Source organism: Urtica dioica, chromosome 7 (genome assembly GCF_054948205.1).
Source record: "Urtica dioica subsp. dioica isolate 48M chromosome 7, U.dioica_male_clone48M_v1_H2, whole genome shotgun sequence".
NCBI classification, from domain to species: domain Eukaryota; kingdom Viridiplantae; phylum Streptophyta; class Magnoliopsida; order Rosales; family Urticaceae; genus Urtica; species Urtica dioica.
In genome coordinates this window covers 19,612,119-19,633,722 of record NC_142762.1, presented here as the reverse complement: position 1 = coordinate 19,633,722, position 21,604 = coordinate 19,612,119, and the positions used below count along the sequence as shown (strand labels likewise).

Sequence of the window (21,604 nt, the reverse complement as noted above, 5' to 3'; positions counted from 1 at the left end):
AACAAACTTAAATCCTAAACCAAAGACTAATCATAAACTTGTTTCAACTTAACTAAGCAACATGTCTCTCAACCCTCTCTCGATCATCTTTTCCTCAAACAAACTCGAAACCAAAACTATGTTAATTCGAAACATAACCTCGACATTGTCCTTACCATTAACAAGCACAAATTGGTACTCACCACCCCCTGTCCTCAAACGAATGATGATTCGACTCAAGAGGACAAAGACGCCTTGGCGGCCTGGCTCAGATCCGATGAGATTGTGAGGTGCTGTATCTTAGCATCAATGAACAATGTGTTGCAACAACAACATCGTGACATCGAGACTACCGCCGACATGCTCAACGATCTCCATGAGATGTTTGAAGGGCAAAGGCGTCAAGCAAGGCAACAAGCAGTCCGACAGTTTATGAACTGTAACATGAAGGCTAGGACTCCTGTTGGAGACTTTATGATACTGATCATTAGTTATCTAACTAAAATGGAAATCCTAGGATCAGAGATTGATGGGAAGAATGTCATAGATATGATCTTAGAAACTCTCCCCGCATCTCTTGATACCTCCAAGATGAACTACTCCATAAACAAGCTAGAGTACACTGTTACCAAGCTCATGAAGGAACTTCACACTGCTGTAGGTCTCACTAAGAGAAAGAGAAATCAAGGAGAGGCACATGCTACTGAGCAAAAAGCCTCCGCCTCTAGAACTGAGAGGAGACCTCACAAGGCCGATAAAAAGAACTGTTATGCCTATCTCAAAGCAAATGAACATAGTATTGTACTAGTTACCGAAGCATGCTTAGTAGCTGATAATGTATCAATGTGGATTCTTGACTCCGCTGCTACTAACCATATTTGTTGTTCCATGAATGGTTTCAAGAAAACCAAAAGCGTAGAGGAAGGCGAGTTCTGTTTCAAATGGGGTGATGGGAGCCTGGTGTCTGCGAAGGCTGTGGGATCCGTGACGCTGTCTTTTGAAGACCGCACTTTAAACTTGAATAATGTTTATTTTGTTCCTACCTTTAGGAAGAACTTAATATCTGTTGCTCGTCTTCTTGAGCAAGATTATTGTTTAAAGTTCATTAAGAATGGAATTCGTATTTTGTTTCCTGATAATTCTTTTGTAACTGATGCATGTATGAAGAATGCTCTTTTTTTTTTACATTTGTCCCACTCAACCTTCCCTTTAAGACACCGAAATAGATAATGATCTAATTAGGGAGCCAAAGAGGATCAAACTTTCTGAATCCTCTGATCAACATACCTATGGCACTTAAGACTTGGTCATATCAGTCTAGATAGGATTAAGAGACTTGTGAGGGACGGTCCACTCCAAGCCTCTGCAATAGGTTCACTACCTACTTGTGAATCCTGCATAGGAGGAAAAATGACTAAGCGACCTTTCTCCGATAAGGGTTGAAGAGCCACTGAGTTGCTGGAACTAGTACATTCTGATGCATGTGGTCCGCTCAGCCAACAGGCACGTGGAGGATACGAATACTTCGTTACCTTCACCGATGATTACTCGCGATATGGTTTTGTCTATTTGCTCAAACACAAATCCGAGACCTTTAACGTATTTAAGGTCTTTAGGGCTTTAGTGGAAAAGCAAACGGGCAAAGTGATCAAAACCCTTCACTCTGATCGAGGTGGTGAGTATATGTCTGGAGAGTTCAATGACTTTCTTAAAGAAGAAGGTATCGCTTCTTAACTTACCGCACCTGGCACACCTCAACAAAACGGAGTGTCAGAGAGAAGGAACCGAACTCTTATGGAGATGGTTAGATCAATGATGAGTTACTCATCACTCCCTCTTTCCTTTTGGGGATATGCCCTCGAAATAGCCACTTATATTATGAACCAAGTTCCATCCAAAACGGTTCCTGGTACTCCTTATGAACGATGGACTGGCCGTAAAGTGAATCTTGGCCGCATCAAAATTTGGAGTTGCCCCGCACACGTGCTAAGACAAAAGACTAGCAAGTTGGCTAGTAGGTCAGAATCGTGTTTGTTCGTTGGATATCCAAAGGAAACAAAAGGTTTCACATTCTATAGTCCCGAGGACGATAAGACTTTCGTTAGCACAAATGCTCGTTTCCTTGAGGAGGACTTTATGAAGGATGCAAAACCTAGAAGCAAAATTGTGCTTGAAGAAAAGTTGGGTGAGGAAGCTTCTACCTCATCTGTAAGAATTGTTCTTACCCCAACTGAAACACAACCTAACTCATCAGAATCTCGTCAAGTAGTACTTCGACGTAGTGAGAGGGCTACGCAAAAGCCTGACAGGTACATGTCCTATGGAGACTCTCTCGTAGCCATCTCTGACATGGATGATCCTGTTTCCTATAGCCAAGCGATGGCTTGTTCTTAATCAAACCTTTGGCTAGACGACATGAAAGTTGAAATGCACTCGATGTATGTCAACAAAGTCTGGAAACTTGTAGACCTTCCTGAAGGGATTAAACCCGTAGGGTGTAAGTGGATATACAAGAAGAAAAGGGGTCCGGATGGGAACGTTGACACGTTCAAAGCACGACTTGTGGCGAATGGTTATACCCAACAAGAAGGGATTGACTATGAAGAAACCTTCTCACCAGTCGTGATGCTTAAATCCATCCGCATACTCCTATCCATAGCTGCAGCTCTCGACTATGAGATCTGGCAAATGGATGTCAAGACAGCCTTCCTGAATGGCAATCTTGACGAGCGCATTTATATGGCTCAACCAGACGGTTTCATGGAAAAAGGTCAGGAGACCAAGGTTTGTGAGTTTCTTAAATCCATTTATGGACTAAAGCAAGCATCTAGGTCATGGAATATTATATTCGATGAAACTGTGAAAAGCTTCGGCTTTGAACAGTCAATAGATGAGCCTTGTGTTTACAAGTTAATACACGAAGGTAAAGTTGTGTTTCTCGTACTATATGTCGATGATATATTACTCATAGGTAATGACGTGGGTAAGTTATCTGAGGTTAAGGTCTGGCTAGCAAAGCAATTCGATATGAAGGATCTAGGAGAAGCCGCGTACATTCTGGGGATCCAAATCTTTCGAGGTAGGAAAAACCGGACACTGTCGCTCTCTCAAGCATCTTATATTGATAAGGTGATGGATCGCTTCTCGATGCAAGACTCCAAGACGGGCCAAACACCCTTTAGGCATGGAGTCTCACTCTCTAAGGACCAGTCTCCCAAAATGCACAAGAGATTGAAGACATGAGGAAAATTCCTTACGCCTCTGCCGTAGAAAGCCTCATGTATGCTATGCTATGCACTAAACCTGACATCTATTTCGCTGTTGGCGAAGTTAACCGTTTCCAATCCAACCCTGGACCCGAGCACTGGATTACTGTTAAGCATGTTCTCAAGTATCTTCGAAGAACTAGGAACTTGATGCTTACATATTCAAGTACTGACCTGACTATGACGGGATATATCGACTCCGATTTTCAAGCGAATAAGGATTCCAGGAAATCCACTTCGGGATCTGTGTTCATCCTTAATGGTGGAGCTGTTGTGTGGAGGAGTATTAAGCAATCTTGCATTGCTGACTCCACACTGGAAGCAGAATATGTGGCTGCTTGTGAAGCATCCAAAGAAGCTGTATGGTTTAGAAAATTCCTTAAGTATTTGGAAGTTGTTCCAAATGTCGACGAGCCCATGACCCTTTATTGTGATAATAGTGGGGCTGTCGCTAACTCAAAGGAACCTCGAAGCCATAAGCGCTCTAAACATATTGAGAGGAAATACCATTTGATTCGAGAGATCGTGCAGCGCGAAGACGTCGAAGTGAAGAAGATCTCAACGATGGACAACCTAGCAGATCTATTCACAAAGGCCCTAGTGAACAAGGTCTTCGACCAACATCAAGAGGGATTAGGCATGAAGGACTACACACATCTTCTTTGAGTCAAGTGGGAGTTTGTTGTCTATGGAGCCCACAAGAAGAGTTGTAGTCTTTATTTTGTACATTTGATGTAATAAAGTCTCATGATGACTCTTGCTTGTAATTGCTTATTCATTAATAAAAAGTTGAAACGTTCATTCATTCTTCCTTATCTGTTTGAAGCTTTATGATAAAACATTAGTCTTTAGTCCATAAACAAACCTAACAACTTACGAAGAGACAAAAGTAGATTTGCATGAACAAACTCTTCGTAGTTTGCTTAAAACGATACATTCGCAATCTAAGGGTCAAAGGACTATTGACCTCACTATGATTTATAGAAGAATCTATGATGTCTGGTTATGAGGCATTGAGAGTTGGAGACTCTATAGTTCATCTAGGTATCTTCCGAAGGTACTGAATTGACCAGTGCACTTCTAGAGACAAGATAAGAACAAACCATTTAACCTATTATGTCTCGAAGTCACTACGTATGAATTGCATCGTGCTTACCTTAATCCTGATATGAGACATGCCATTTCACACCTTACGTATTCTCATTTGAGAAAGTTAGAGTTCGGACTCACTATGTGATTCCGAACAAGGCCTATTGGTGAAATACTAAGTTGTGAGAATGTCATGAGTAACTTAGTGAAGTTCTCATAGATATGGAATTCATGTAGAAGATTGCTGGAATGCAATGTATATCACCTCATGCTTTGTTCCTTGGAATGTGAATAAATGAATTGGCCAGTGTCCAAATTGAGTCTTGACTCTTTTGGATGAAACAATGTGACTTGTTAGCTCCTCGTCAATACATTGTTTCTAACTTATTCACAAGCGACAAAGGAGTTGAGGAAATAACAGCTAGAAGGGTAAAATGGTAATTTTGTAAATCCCGACTAGCTGATGATATTCATGAAGGGTAAACACTGATAATATTCTGTGGATCCGCTCATTACAAGTAGGTTGAATTCTTGAGTAGAAAATAAATTCATTTGAACCGAGAGATTTTCAATGTCAACTCTTTAGTGGAGTCAGTTGACATTAAGCTAAACTTGGAAAAGGTTTGTGAACTTTTGAGTCCAAGTGTTTAGCTCAAGCTTTGTTCATTTGGATCCATGAGGTCACTGTCACGAATCACATCGAGTAGGAATAGTTAAACTAGAAGCTAAGTCAAAACAAGAACGAGACAAGTTTTGTGAAAATTGTCAAAAGGGTATTTTTGTCTTTTGAGACATATGATGACATGAATGTCAATAAATTTTTTTTTGACATGGTCATTTGATGACATGCATCACTGCGCCAAAAATTGGATTTAGTGGGCCTTGTGAATTAATTTCATTTCATAAGAATTTTATTGAAAATTCTTAATGTGCCTTTTTCATGTTGTCATGAATAAATGGAAAAGCTTCTAGAAGGCCTTTCTATAACATGTTGGGCGCCTACGACCCAAGAGAAAGAGAGAATATTTTGTGCATGAATGTATCAAGATACTTGCCAAAAGAAAAAGAGGAAATAAATTTCCTATGCATGGCAATAGGAATTTCGGCCAAGAGGAGTCAAGGGAGAAGCAAATAAAAGAGGAAACAAATCCAAGGACTTGCTTGGCAAGTCTTGGCCGTGTGACTCTATGAAGGAAAAGGGAAATTGGCTCATAAATATGTGATATTCTATAGAAGAAGAAACTACCTTATTGTAGGTGAGACCTCTCCTATAAATAGGAGCCTCATACCACACATTTCATTCATCCAAAGTTTTAGAGATTGAGAGCTTCTCTCTCTAGACTTGGCTGACTCATCTCTCTCTCTCTCTATTCAATTTTGTTTTTTTTTTGTTTTGGCACCTAGGTCCTCATTTGACCTAGAGTTTAGCTCTTCGACTTCAAGACTCGTTCTTAAGTCGTAGTGTTTAAAAGTGCCCACACACTAATTCTTTTTCTTTCGAGTGATTTAGTGATAGAAACTTTCGTGGTTGCTCGAGTTGCCGAGGAAGGAAGAGAGACGTGCTGCGAGGGGAGACGAACGTTGCAACCTTTTCCAAAACTTCTCAACATTCAAGCTTCCAAAAGGTTAGTAATCTTTTATGCTCATAATAGTTTTTATTTACATGTGCCTGCTCTTTGTCTAGGTTAGTAAAAACTATTTTACTTGTAAAAGAAAATTTTTAAAATTCCGCCGCTTACCGAAGCGTTAAATTTTTTCTTAAAACCTAGATCAATTCCAATAGTTGGAGGGGCCTAGGAGGCTTGTATTTCGTCCATGAGACTGGAGAGCGCGCTCCCCTCGAGGAGGAGCACGCTCCGCCAAGACAGGGAGCGGTGCGGGCGCGTCTTGGCGCATCGCGCGGCTTGCCTGGCGCCGCACGCCGTTCACGACGCGCGCAAGCGCCTCGCTTCCAGGACCGCGCAAGCATGCTCTCCTTAAGGGGCACGTGGTGTGCAGCTGGCTTGGCGCAACGCGCGCTTGGCTGGCGTGGCGCATGGCTTGCTGCGCGCGCGCGCTTTCCTTGAGGGGCAAGCGGTGCACGGCCTGTCTCGTCGGACTTTAGTGGGCCTTAATGGTCTTCATTTATCCAACCCGTTGGGCATTCGGGACTTGAGATTTCATGAGTTGCGTGGAACATAAAAGTCCATACTCTAGGAATCAAGGTCGACACGAGGATTTGTTAATCGGGGAGAGGAGAGTGACTCAACTTGAGGAATTATCTCGACTCCTCTCTCTCTCTCTCTATTCAATTTCATTTTTTTTGTTTTGGCACCTAGGTCCTCATTTGACCTAGAGTTTAGCTCTTCGACTTCAAGACTCGTTCTTAAGTCGTAGTGTTTAAAAGTGCCCACACACTAATTCCTTTTCTCTCGAGTGATTTAGTGATAGAAACTTTCGTGGTTGCTCGAGTTGCCGAGGAAGGAAGAGAGACGTGCTGCGAGGGGAGACGAACGTTGCAACCTTTTCCAAAACTTCTCAACGTTCAAGCTTCCAAAAGGTTAGTAATCTTTTATGCTCATAATAGTTTTTATTTACATGTGTCTGCTCTTTGTCTAGGTTAGTAAAAACTATTTTACTTGTAAAAGAAAATTCTTAAAATTCTGTCGCTTACCGAAGCATTAAATTTTTTCTTAAACCCTAGATCAATTCCAACAGTTGGAGGGGCCTAGGAGGCTTGTATTTCGTCCATGTGAGACTGGAGAGCGCGCTCCCCTCGAGTAGGAGCACGCTCCACCAGGACAGGGAGCGCGGTGCGGGCGCGTCTTGGCACATCGCGCGGCTTGCCTGGCGTCGCACGCCGTTCACGATGCGCGCAAGCGCCTCGCTTCCAGGACCGCGCACGCACGCTCTCCTTAAGGGACACGTGGCGTGCTGCTTGCTTGGCGCAACGCGCACTTGGCTGGCGCAGCGCACGGCTTGTTGCGCACGCGCTTTCCTTAAGGGGCAAGTGGTGCACGGCCTGTCATGTCGGACTTTAGTGGGCCTTAATGGTCTTCATTTATCCAGCCCGTTGGGCGTTCGGGATTTAAGATTTCATGAGTTGCGTGGAACATAAAAGTCCATACTCTAGGAATCAAGGTCGACACGAGGATTTGTTAATCGAGGAGAGGAGAGTGACTCAACTTGAGGAGTTATCTCGACTCCTCTCTCTCTCTCTATTCAATTTCATTTTTTTTTTGGCACCTAAGTCCTCATTTGACCTAGAGTTTAGCTCTTCGACTTCAAGACTCGTTCTTAAGTCGTAGTGTTTAAAAGTGCCCACACACTAATTCCTTTTCTCTCGAGTGATTTAGTGATTGAAACTTTCGTGGTTGCTCGAGTTGCCGAGGAAGGAAGAGAGACGTGCTGCAAGGGGAGACGATTGTTGCAACCTTTTCCAAAAGTTTCTCAACGTTCAAGCTTCCAAAAGGTTAGTAATCTTTTATGCTCATAATAGTTTTTATTTACATGTGCTTGCTCTTTGTCTAGGTTAGTAAAAACTATTTTACTTGTAATAGAAAATTTTTAAAATTCCGCCGCTTACCGAAGCGTTAAATTTTTACTTAAACCGTAGATCAATTCCAACAGTTGGAGGGGCCTAGGAGGCTTTATTTCGTCCATGTGAGACTGGAGAGCGCGCTCTCCTCGAGGAGGAGCACGCTCCGCCAAGATGGGGAGCGCGGTGCGGGCGCGTCTTGGCGCATCGCGCTGCTTGCCTGGCGCCGCACGCCATTCACGATGCGCGCAAGCGCCTCGCTTCCAGGACTGCGCACGCACGCTCTCCTTGAGGGGCACGTGGCGTGCGGCTTGCTTGGCGCAACGCGCGCTTGGCGTGCGGCTTGCTTGAGGGGCAAGCGGTGCACGGCCTGTCTCGTCGGACTTTAGTGGGCCTTAATGGTCTTCATTTATCCAGCCCGTTGGGCGTTCAGGACTTGAGATTTCATGAGTTGCGTGGAACATAAAAGTCCATACTCGAGGAATCAAGGTCGACACGAGGATTTGTTAATCGAGGAGAGGAGAGTGACTCAACTTGAGGAGTTATCTCGACTCCAGGAGTTATGACTCGACTCGAGGAGCAAGGATCGACTCGAGGAGTGAGGCTCGACTCGAGGAGTATAACTCTACTACAGGAGAGTGACTCACCTTGAGGAGTTATCTCGACTCGAGGAGTTACGACTCGACTCGAGGAGTTACGACTCGACTCGACGAGTGAGGCTCGACTCGACGAGTATGACTCGACTTGAGCAGCTGAAAGTTTGGCACGAAGATTTTCTAGTCGACTCGTGATGGAAGGCTTGCCGCTCTTCAGGACCTCCGGCCTGACCATCGGCCACAACAAGAGTCATGACTCAATTTGGAGACTGGCCAGTTCATTTATTCACATTTTAGCAATCTTGTACATGAATTCCATATCTATGAGATCTTCACAAAGTTACTCATGACATCTTCATAACTTAGTACTTCTCCAATAGGTCTTGTCTATATCACATAGTGAATCTAGAACTCTGACTTTCTCAAATAAGAATACGTAAGCTATGAAATGACATGTCTCATTTCAGGATTGAGGTAAGCACGACGCAATTCATACGTAGTGACTTCGAGACATAAGAGGTTAAATGGTTTGTTTATTCTGTCTCTAGAAGTGCACTTGTCAATTCAGTACCTTCAGAAGATACCTAGAAGAACTATAGAGTCTCCAACTCTCAATGTCCCATAACCAGACATCATAGATTCTTCTAACAATCGTACTGAGATCAATAGGGATCATGTAGAGTTTTAAGCAACCCATGAAGAGTTTGTTCATGGAAATCTACATTTGTCTCTTCATATGTTGTTAGGTTTGTTTAAGGACTAAAAACTATATATTACCATAAAGCTTCAAACAGACAAGGAAGAATGAATGAACGTTTCAACTTTTATTAATAATTTAGCAGTTACAAGCAAGAGTCTTCGTGAGACTATATTACATCAAATGTACATAAATAGACACTACTACTCTTCTTGTGGGCACCATTGACAACAAGTTTAGCTGCTGCTTTTATGGTTAAGAATAGCAAAAGTGAAAGTCGAAGCAAGCACATCGACATCAAGTATCTACCTATAAGAGAACATGTTAAAGATGATAAAGGCATGCCACCAAAGAAATTTAGGGATCATGTAGAAAGCATGGGACTTGGTTCCATGATATAATCTTTCATTGTATGATACAATTTTTTTTTAACTCTTATTAACTTTGATGTTTTCTGATATAGTAATTTATTGAGAAATATTGTTTGCATGGACCCAAAGTAAAGATATGGTTTACTCACTAAAGAATAAAGGGCTATTAAGTTGAAAGACTTGATATATTGTAATACATGGAAGAAAATACTCGCTCATAGAGGACCTTTCACCATGATTCGTATATTTTGTGTCTTCATTCAGGTGGATATTTAAATAGATGGACCTAGTGGAAGAATGTTGATTTCTTTCCATTTTTGCCTCTATTTTCGAGCAATAAGTGTTATGTTCTGCAGAAGTCAATCTTTTGATTTTTGATTGAGCAAATCACTGCAAATCAATCTATATATGGTCCATATCTTTCCTGCTATTAATACACAAAAATTTGAGTGAATCAACATTTAATTCACGCCCATCTACAACAACGGTTTAAGGGATTTTGTGATGGGAAAAATTCATATAAATTGATCGCCTTCAGTTTTTGGGTCACTAAGCAATCTCCTCTATTTAGAGACATAGCACCATCGACTTTGAGTGAGCCAAGATGTAAAAAACTGAAATACTCGTCTTAGCCTAGCTTCTGACAGCTTGAGTGTGTTTTTCCTTTTTGCAATGGCAGGGAGGTAACATTTATCTTTTTACTTCTGCTTTTGTAATTTGATTTACTAGCTTCAATGTTTAAATCACGTTTGAGATTCTAACACGAATCTGAGATTGTTTGAGAATGTTTGGGTTTGCTGAGTGTTGCTCGATGATGATTCGGTTTGAACGAGGTTTATCTCAGAAAAATAGTTCTCGAGGATATTTTTGTGGTTGTTGGCTAAAAGTTGCTGTGTGTTTTGTAATATGGTTTTCTTGTGGCTTTGTTTGTTTGGCTGGATATTTGTTTCACTTTGAATCTAGCTGAAATCATGTGTCTTGGGTTTTTTTTGAAATTCGGTCAAACGAGAAAGATAAATCGGATTTTGTTTTGGACTTGGATATGTGCATTCGTATCGTTTTGCTATGTTCTGATACATTTCATTGCTTGTTGAGTTATTTCTTGATTGGTTACTTGAGTTGCCATATCGAGTCGTTTGTTAAGTCTCAACGTGAAACCGAGAGATTGGATTGTAGGTTCGAGTCGGAGTTTGGTACGGTGAGTTTGACTCGATATAGTGTTAGAAACCTGCAGAAAGTGTTCACAGATACGAGGTATCGTAGCGAAGATAATCGAAATGAGCTGTGTTCTGCATGTTGGATCTTTTACTATTCTACGTTCTTCCCGAAAGCGTGCTATGATCCCAAAGGTACCACCGAAGAGCATTCTACCGAGTCAGGACGAGCAAGAGTCAGCATGATCGAGAATATTGCGGCCGAAGATAAAGAAGAAAAGAGTACACCCGATATAACTCGTGGGTATCGTCATTTTCCTATTAGCGTTTAATACTCTTCAGTTAGGTCGTAGGTCTAATTATTAGATTTTATTTTAAATAATTATGGTTTATTTTCATAGACATTTGGGAATTTAATTTCAGTCATTAATCTGGAAATATTGATGTAAAGTATAAACTTTTGAATCACTCAACTTGTAAATTCAAGTTTAATAAACGAGCTTCCGTTGTTACAATTAAATTCTTGAGTGAATTATGGTCCAATTAGTTTATTGAATTAATTTAAAATATTTTAAGGTAATGAAAAATATCGGAATAAATAAAGAACTTATCGAGTTTGTCTCGAGTAGTAAATTATTTTAAGAAAAATAATCCGGAATTTAATTTAATAAATAAATCCTCAAGAATGAGAATTATTTCCGAGAAACCTTAAATATATTTGAATTAATCGAGAAAGAACGAAAAAAATTTCGGTTGAAATCATATAATTAAAATTTGTTTGGTTATGGATTTAATTAAATAATTAAGTGATGAAGGATTTAGTTGTAACAATTTTCAGGACCCATTTGAAAGAAATTTTGAACGTGGGATCAGTTTGAGATAGTGAGAAAATAGAAGAATTTAAATGAGCAATTATGGAAACTTGTTCATATAAATAAAAATACTTTCATTCTCTTTCTTCCTCAGCTCATTCTTCGACTTCATCCTCTTCCCTTATTCTTCTCCACCGCGCTACATGCAAAAGAAATGAACCAAAGATAAAAAGAGCGAAACAACACCACCATCATCACCAATCTCCATCTTCTTCTTTAATCTTCTTCTTCTTCCTCGCGCGTCTTTAACCCCCGACACGGTCTCTTACGCGCGCTCTGGCTGAGAGGAAGAGAATCGCCGTGAGCTAAACGAGGACGCTGGACCTAGGAAAGTCACCGGAGAAGAAATAATGGACACCGGTGAATCTACTGAAGGTAAGAATTGAGCTCAATTCCTTCCATTTATCACCGAAAATTCGTCAAGATTTATAGGGTTTGAAACCCCTCTTTCTCGTTTTCTTCTCGGCCGCGTGTCTCAGGAGCTCCGGCGAGCGTCGCGGATGATACAAGGAGATAGGATTTAGTCTGGGTAGCTCGATTTCTCGAGCTGAGGTAAGGAATTTCTTAGTCAGCCATGGAACCCAAAAATTAGGGTTTGGATTGAGGAAATTGGGGCTTTTCATTCTGAACGTTAATAAATGATCTTGAGATGTTTTTCGGAATGTTTTGTGCTTGTTTATGTTGAGGAATTGGTTCGGTTTCGGATTTCTGGTGAATTTTGTTCCTAAAGTTGATTTTGGGGGTGTAATTTGGAAATAGGAATTACAAAATTCTTCTGTTAGTCTCGTATGCTTTGTTGTCTGAAATCGTTGTTGCAGTTGTTGATTCTGGGTTCGGAATTGTGGTTCGTTTGATATTCAATGATGATTCGAACATTTTTAACATGTTGATCGTGACTCCTTTTTTGGCCGAGACTCTGTTCTAAGTCACTTGAAGCTAAGATTTGTACGTTAATGTCTTTGTTGGGTTTGATTATGAAATTAACTACTTTTAGGCTAATTATGTTTGGCTGTTGTTGTCTTGGTTGAATATGGTTGTTCGTGTTACTCTCGGATTTGTTTGATGTGTTTGCATCTCGTGTTGACTTCAAGCCGAGTATCAGGTTATGTCTTGTGTGGTTTCGAAACTCGGTAAATGATACCAAAAACCAAATCGAATATGAGAATGTCATTTATGTTTCTTGTTTGGCTTCGGAACTCGATCGAATTGTGATATGGTTAATGTGATTTGAGAAATTGATGTTTGATATTGGTTATTTCAGTTTCGGGTTTGAAATTGTTGGATTGTCTGAGATTTTATGGTTCGTCTTTTTTGTCGGAATCTTGGAAAACTCTCGCATCTCAATGAGAGACCGAGAAATTGGATTTCGAGGTTCGAGTCTGGGTTGAAATAATTGGTTGACTCGATATCTATGTTTGAATTTCGGAGCTTATTCGCAAAACGAGTTGGGAGGAGCAAGAGTCGGCGTAATGGAAAGCATCGAAGCCGAAGGATAGAAAGGTCATAAAAGAGTAGATTCATGTCTAACTCGTGAGTGTCATTAATCGCGTTGTAGCGTTCAGTACTCTTGAGTTAGATCGTAGATCTAATTATTTGGATTTATTTTTATATAATTGTGAATTATTTTAATGACGTTCGAAAATTTAATTTCAGTTCATTATTTGGAATTCTCGGTTTGTATAATTTTGGATTATTTATTTATTTAAGACTCGTTAAAAATAAATTGTTAGAGTTTTATTTCGTACTATTTCTTCAGTATGAAAGTGTACAGGTCTTAAATAAGGTTAATTTCCGAAAGACCGGGAAAGTAATAAATTAAATTCTCGAACCCCGACTCGACTCAGAAAGAATCCTGACAATGAAACTAAATCTCTTCGACGTTTCCGAATGAAATAACTAACGAAGTCTCAACTTCGGATTCTAGTTCTTTCAACGCCCCAGGACATGCCAAGAGTCTCGAGAAGCTTGCGAAGCGAAGCGACTCGTCATGTCAGCATGTTTTGCGGTGAACTATTCCGGGTAAGTGCGAAGACCTAAGTCAACTACTTACCAACGGAATGATCATATTTACGTGCATTTTATGTGATAGTACTCAAGAGTAGGTGAAAGCCTTAAAAATGAATAATATCAAAGATTAAGGCTTCAGCCGCTTTTCTTGAAAATTTAGCTCTGGTTCGCATGATAAGTTCAAACATAGATTTTTAAAACCCAACCTCTGCTACATAATGTAATTGTCCCTTAAGTTCTACGTTGACCCATTAGAACGGGGGAGACAGGAGAGCAATGATCAACTCTCGGATCGAATCGAGGGTAGAATTATTGGGAGTTATGTCTCGAGTATTCAACTTAAAACACTAACGAGCTTCAAAGGGAAATGATAATTCTTTCGGGGTTTATTCCGAGTTGATCTCTTGTAAGTAGCGTATATGTGTACTCTGAGTGTTGCAAAGTACCCAAACCATAATGAATTGTTGTCGGTGATAACTACAATTCATTGACTTGTATGTGAGAGTGGGGTGGTAATCGCGAATCAAGAGGTCATTGCTGGAAAAGCTCGGCTCGTGCCGATATCACGATGAAGATGGTACCACTAGTGGATCCCAGACAAGCGATAAAACTCTTAGGTCGTCGGAGGACTGCTGCTCGAAGTCTAAGACTGGTCTTTTGTTGTTCCGAAGGTTACAGTGGGGGATGGTGTAGCCTTGAGGACGACAAGTAATAGTTAGAATATGCGCGCATTAGTAATGCTCTAGAACTAGTTAGATTTGTATCCTTCATTCTTATGTGCTTGTTTGCACGTCACATGATATCACATGGCATTAGTTGAACTAGTTAGATTTACATCTTGCATTCTTATGTGCTTGTTTGCAAGTCACATGATATCACATGGCATTAGTTGCTTTTATTTCTAAGTTAGACTCCTACTAACTGAGTCAATCCACTCATAGTTTTATGACCCTTGGTAATGCAGAGAAGGGAAAGGTGACGATATGAATGAAGAATCCGAAGACGAAGGCCGGACATGTATCTCTCGACCTATGGGCTAATGGGAACTCACTCGGGATCGGAACTACTATATAATAGTATTTTGTCGAACCTTTTCCGTAATCTACGCTCCTAAACTATCCCATGTATATATACGTAAAGTAAGGGGCATGTATATATATAAGAGCCATTATAAGACTCAAGGTTCGGAAAGGAAAAACGAAAAATTCCCCGGATTTTCATATAACCTCATTTGATACTTATGTATTATTATACTTAAATTATGTTTAGTATAAGTACTTACGTTATTATGTTTATTTATTTATGAATTATATACAATGTGTGATTATATGATATGCGACTTGACCGACGTCGTGGCTCGTGAGCCAGCGGACGCTCGCGGGTCGTGACAATTGGTTTATAAGATTTCAGATTATTTATTTAACACGTAAAATGTAAAATAATAAATTTCGTTTCGTACTATTTTCGTTTGTAAAACACCAGGATTTAATAAATTAAATTTGCAAACCTTGAACCAACTTGCGACAAGTCCCGACAATAAACCTCAAACTCTTCAACGTTCCCAAATCGAATAACTAATGGAATCTGAACTACAAATCCTAACTCTCTCGACATACTGCATGATGTGTCAAGTAGTCTCGAGAAGCGTGCCAAGCAAAGAGACTCCTCAAGACAACAAGTATTGCTTCGTATTTGTTCCGGGTAAGTTTGGAGACCTAAGTCAACTACTTATCAAGGGAATAATCTTGTTTACATGCATTTATGTGATAGTAAACAAGAGTAGGTGAAAGCCTTCAAAATGAATAAACTCAAAGATTAAGTCTTCGGCCACTTTTCTTGAAATCTTAGTTTCGGGTTTTTCCCGATAGGTTCAAACGTAGATGTTGTCGCAGTTTTTCGGACAACGATTTAGGAGTCACAAACGGTCAGACCCAAGGCCGGACCAAGTGGTCTCGTCTTGACTCGAGCGTGTCGGACTTGATATCTCAAGTCGTCCCTTAGCTGTGGTAGAAATTCACCTCGTCTCGGTACCTGAAAAGCAGTAGAGAATGTGTGAACTACAAAGGGGAAACAGAGGGGTTGCCTCTGTTTACCTCTCCGACGCTCAACATTAGTAGGGTTGAGGTGGTTTGTAGAGGGTTTAAGTGTTTGGGGGCCAAGGCTTGAGAGAAACGAGCGAGGTACGAGTTCGGCAGCGTTTCAGTACTCAAGAATGGATTACCTGGACTAGAGGAGAGACCCCTATATTTATAAGCGACCAAGGGATGCTATGGACAACCCCTTGGCCGAGTGAGGCTCGTCTGACTCTCGGCGGAGTGAGACCCGTGGCCGAGTGAAGTTCACTCGGCCATTGGACGAGTGAACGTTTGTTGAAGTTCACTCGGCCAATGGCCGAGTGAAAGCCGAGCGCCGGGTGAAGCTCACTCGGCCGTTGGCCGAGTGAACGCTTGCTGAGGTTCACTCGGCCACCGGCCGAGTGAGAGCTGACCGCCGAGTGAAGTTCACTCAGCCATTGGCCGAGCGAATACCGAGCGCCGAGAGGAGCTCGCTCGGCCATTGGCCGAGCGAATACCAACATTGGGCGAAGTTCACTCGGCCATTGGCCGAGTGATGGGCCTGGGCCGAGAGAAGGCTCACTCGGCCATTGGCCGAGTGAGTTGATGGGCTTGCAGAGAAAGGGCCGGTGTGAGGGTTTCACTCGGCCATTGGCCGAGTGAGCTTGCCCGGCCGCCCGAAACGTCGATCGTGCCGTCGGACCTCGCCGGGCCGATAAAATTAGCCCCCCGAGTTTGGCATCGGGCGCAGCCCGTGTGGTAAACTCAAGCAACTCCGTCTTCCGTCGCCTCGCCGAACCGTCTCGTCAACAATTGGTAAGCCCGCTCACTTTAGGCATTATTTTAATATTTTCCGTTGACGTGTTCATCGTTACACGTGCCAATGGGGTACCCTAATCACACGTCGGCCAATGGGCCCCCCGAGGATTTCGTCTCGTTCTTTTCTGACAATCCTTACGAGACGTTAGACGATTTCCTAGATCGATTTTCACCGCCCCCGGTTGACCATCAATCTCTCCCAAGCTTGGGTTTGATTTTTCTAGATCGAGCGACGATGAATCTGGACGACCGGGACTTTCCCACGGTGGACACTTGGTTGGCGGGCGAGGACGAGCACCCAGCGGTCGAGGGCAGCGCCGGCGGGGCTAAGGCGAGCGTCGGCGTGGCTGAGGCGAGCGAGGGCGCAGCCGGGGTACGCGCTGGCAGGGCTGGGTCGGCCGAGCGGGCCGAGGGCAGCGCCGGCAGGGCTGAGGCGAGCGCCGGCGTAGTCGGGGTGCGCGCTGGCGAGGCTGGGTCGGCCAAGCGGGCCGAGGCGGGCAATGGCGTGGCCGGGGCGTGCGCTGACGGGGCCGAGACAGCCGAGCGGGCCGAGGCGTGCGCCGATGCGGCCGAGGAGCGCGCTGGGGGGGCCGACGGGGCCGAGGGAGGTCACGCCATCGCCGGGGAGGCCTTGCCTGGCTGGGTCGGCGCCATCTGTGGCGAGCCCAACCCCGGAGCGGCGGTCGCGGAGGTGAGCGCGACGAGCCTAGGCGTGGGGCACGCCAACAGGGCCGATGGGGCCGGCGCCGGCGTGGAAGGGACCGTGCCCGGCCGGGCCGGCATCGTGGAAGACTCCACCCCGGGGTGGGGCCATGTTGCAGGTGGCCGGAGGCCTTGGCGGCTCAGGTGGACCAGCCCCAGCCGGGCTGGGGCGCGCGCGTGATGGGGGGACGCCGCCGGCGGCGGCCGGCATCGCAGGCGGAGATGCTGGCGCCGGAGACAAGGCGCGCCGGTCGTCCACCGCTGGAGGGAAAGGGGCGGCCAGTCTGGATCCTTCCCAAACCCTAGGGCCCATTGGGCCGGGCCTAGGTGGGAGAGGCTTGGATCATGCACAAACCCTAGGACCCATTGGGCCGAGCCTAGGTGGGAGAGACTTGGATCCCTTACAAGCCCTAAGGCCCATTGGGCCGCGCCTAGGTGTAAGGATCTCGGCTACCTTGCAAAACTTTGGGCCGGATCACGAGCTTGGGCCGGATGCACACTACAGAGGTCATATGGCCGACCCATCGTCCGACGCGCGTCACGGGCCCATGACCGGGCCGGACGTGTCGACAGAGTCGCCTCCCGTAGTCAACACCCGGGCAACGGGCCCCAATGGGCCGAGCACGCACACCACGGCCCGAGCGAGCTACTCTAGCGGGCACCACGAGGGTTCGGGCGAGACGTCGAGTCGCCGTGCCCTACCGGTCGCCCCGACAAGCTTGACCGCGCAGGAAGAAGAGCGAACCTCGTCGTTTCTCCTTGGGGAAACGGCGATTCGAGATGGCTTTGATTGCTCCGGCATCGATTTCCCGGGTTCTCTCTCATTCGCCAGCTTCAAGGGTTTGAGAAAGCGGTTTCACATTCCGCCGGCCGTATCGTTGTTGCGACCGTTGTCCGATGATCTCCCGACTCGCCCTCGGAAGGGGTACGCCGCCGTTCCCGAGGCGAGCCTCCGCGGGGGGTTGCGACTGCCTTTCCAGCTCGTGATCCAGGATCTCCTAGCCCGACTCGACGTCCACGCGGCCCAGATGTCTCCATCTTTTTACCGCATGGTGGCCGCCTGCCACATGATGCTGCACCGAGCGAAGGGTCGGGCCGTGACGGCCGACGATATCAGGAACCTCGTGTCCGTCTTCGATGTCCCCGGGAAACCCGGCTTCTATAAGGTTCAGCACCGGAAGGGGTTTCCCATTCTCACCAAGCTGACCTCAAAACACCGTTACCCCTGGGTGTGGGTGTCCGAATCTGCCTTCGGGACGGCACCTCTCACCTTCGGCCCCGCGGCCGACTTTCCGGCTGACTACGGCATTGAGAGCTCCGAACTCGCGTTCGTGATCGGAGCGGTACCTGATTCGAGGCGGCAAGGGTCGCTTTTCGAGTCCCCGGACCTTATGGCGACGACCGGGTGGTTCGTGCCCGCTGACGAAGACTCCCAGTGCTCCGGGCCCGGAGCGGAGACCGTGGAGGGTCCGGAATCCGAAGCGGGGGGTTCGTCTGCTCCCCCATCCGACGCGGGGGGTACTAACCGAATATGCATCATCGTGCTATCGTTGTTTTCCACTATCTATGCTTATCGTTATGTTTTAACTGACCGACGCACTTTCTCCTTCGCAGGTACCATGGCCCGACGACATCGACCGCGCACACAAGTGCCGAGAGTGGCGCCCACCAACGATGCTACGATCGTGGCTCGTCCCCCAGACGAGACCCGCCGCGGGGGGTCGCCATCGCGGGCTAGGAACGAGGCGATCTCCTCCAACAAGCGACCGTTGTTGTCGGCCTCCCTCGGACCACCATCCGGCCACAAACACGCCCATACATCGGCGGTGTCAGACAGCTTGGACTCCATGCTCCTAGCAGAGGCGGCAGAGCTGAGGGACCAGTGCTCCCGAGGGATCCTTGAAACCTCCCTGCGGGATTTCAAGGATCTGCTGACGACGAGCGATCTTGAGCATTTCCAGAACGGGATCGGAGATGCCCGAAAGGTATGATTCGTTTGCTCGTCTCACGTGTAATCGTCGTGCTTATTATGATTATCTGTATGTCGTTCGTTTCCACAGATGCTCGCGCGCCAAGAGCGAAGTGACCGCATTCTCCGAGATCTGTTGCGGCGCATGTAGATCATGGAGAAGGAAAAGGCGAGTACGGCGGCCGCGCACGCTGCCGCCCTAGCGGGGGCCCGCAATGCCCGAGAGTTTCAGGCACTCGAGGAGGAGTTGGAGCGAGTTCGTGGGGAATCGGCCGCCAAGAAAGCGCTTCGTGTGGCCGAGCAGGCAGTTGACACCTTTATGGGGGAGACGAAGAAACTCCAGGCGGCACTCTCGAGCCGGGATGCGGAGCTGAGCATCGTCCATGCTCGACTATCGGCGAGCGAGATTGCTCGAGTTAAGGTCGAGAGGGAGAGGAACACCTTGCGGGCGGAGATGCAGACCCTCGTCGAGGAGAAGGAAGATGCCGTGCGATCCAAGACGGACTTGGAGGACGATTGGGATTTGGCGTTGGAGGCGGCTCGTTACGAAGCGGCCAGGCGAGTCCGAGACGCGACCGCGAGGGAGAACGCGTCTCGAGGGACAACCTTTTCCTTTTTTAATACCATGTTCCCTCCTTTTGATGACGAACCAGAGGTGAACGACCCGCACCCCCAAGACCCTGCGGAGGCCGCCCAATCGACGAACCGTCCACTCGGCGGAGAGGCTACCGACGGGTCGGGCGCTCCTCGCCCCGAGGATGACGAAGAGCAGATAGACTTCGGCTCAGACTAGTCGAATTTACTTTGGTTTTTTGCGCACCTGTTTAGCGCTTGCTTTACGCTTTCTTCTTGATTTTTGTTACGTTTGACATGTGACGTACTCTCGTACTTTCCTTGTTGGGTTGTTCGTACAACATTGTTTGCTTTAGTTAAAGCTTTTTCGTTTGTTGCGCGTCTTATTTTCTCGACTTGCCATGCTTAGCGCAATCGATTCGCGCAGTTTGATTAATGTGTGTCTTATGAACTCGGCTTACTATATCTAGCGAAGTTTCCCGCGGCCGCTGGCTAGACCAATTTCGCTCGACGGGAGCGTCTCTCGGCCATCCATCCGTGACTCACTTCCTATCGGCGCGTGCGAGCTGGGCAGCCGTCGCGCTCATCTTTTGGCGAGTACGCTACCTATCGGTGTGCGTATCGGGACGAGCTTGTCGTGGACGCAGTTCCCAGTGAGCGTGGTACTTGTTGGTACGCGTGTCACGTTTTGGGTTTTGACTGCAGGGATCGATGGTCCGGTGCACCGACGCGATCCACCGTCGCCCCGCTGCCTATCGGTGTGCGGGGTGCGGAATCGTGCGGGAGCGTCGCCCGAGGGTCGGAGGTCCGGTGTGTGGATCCGATTGGTTGGCGTTTTGCTACCTTTCGGCGCGTAAAACGTGTTATTGCGCGAGCGTGTCGCATGAAAAAACGAGTTTGTTATCCTCATCTTATCCCCGTTAGCCCCCCGAGTTTCTTGGGTGCTCGTAGAGGAGACGAGAAATTGTAATAAAATAAAGTAAAAGTGTCAAAGCGAAATGTAATTCGATTATAATGTTGAAATAATAATAAAAATTACATTCCCAGGCCGTTGGCCATTCTTGAAATTTAAAATTGTCTTTGCAAAAATCGAAAATAAAATGAAAATAATTGCAAGTCGGGGACGTGGCGTCTCTATTGGTAGTATTGCCGTAGGTGCTCTGCGTTCCACGGGTGCGTGAACACGAGTCCTTCCAGGTTCTCGAGCTCGTACGTGCCGTTGTGGATGGCTCGGCGCACACGGTATGGACCCTCCCAGATGGGACCCAGAACTCCCGCACCTTGCACTTTGGTGTTTTGGAACACCCTTCTAAGGACAAGGCTCCCGTCGGCGAACTTTCGCAGCTTGACCTTGGAGTTGTAGTACTTCTCGACCTTCCTCTTTTGTGCGGCAAGGCGGGTGAGCGCGTCTGCCCTCTTCTCACCTATGAGGTCCAGCTCGAGCCTGATCGCGTCATCGTTGGCGGCTTCTTCATACTCCTCTATGCGCAGGGTCGGCAGCTTGGTTTCGACAGGTACCACGGCCTCGACGCCGAATGCGAGAGCGAAAGGGGTTTCGCTGGTCGCATTTCGAGCGGTGGTTCGGTACGCCCACAAAACCATGGGAAGCTCGTCGGCCCAAGCCCCCTTCCTCTCTTCCAGCTTCTTCTTCAGGTTCTCTTTGATCATCTTGTTGACCGCCTCGACTTGAACGTTAGCCTGTGGATGGCGGGGAGAGGAGTAAGTTTTGCTAATGCCCAACTGTTCGCACATTTCTCGGAGGCGCGCGTTGTCGAACTGTTTTCCGTTGTCGGTCACAATCGACGTGGGGATCCTGAAGCGGCAGACAATGTTCTTCCAGATGAAGTTTGTCGTGTTTGCCTCGGTGATCTTTGCCAGTGGTTCGGCCTCTACCCACTTCGTGAAGTAGTCGATTGCCACGATCGCATGCTTGTATTGT

General features: G+C 45.9%; 1 long non-coding RNA gene across 2 annotated transcripts; it reads left to right on the top strand.

Annotated features, from left to right (window-relative positions):
• Positions 1-11,635: 11,635 nt before the first annotated feature.
• Positions 11,636-13,279, top strand: LOC149390334 (uncharacterized). Of its 2 annotated transcripts, XR_016300251.1 has the most exons (3): positions 11,636-11,916; positions 12,021-12,093; positions 12,803-13,279. It is a non-coding gene; the product is annotated as an uncharacterized LOC149390334 (long non-coding RNA). The 2 variants fall into 2 exon arrangements; XR_016300250.1 differs by having other exon boundaries at positions 12,021-13,279.
• The last annotated feature ends 8,325 nt before the right edge of the window (positions 13,280-21,604 follow it).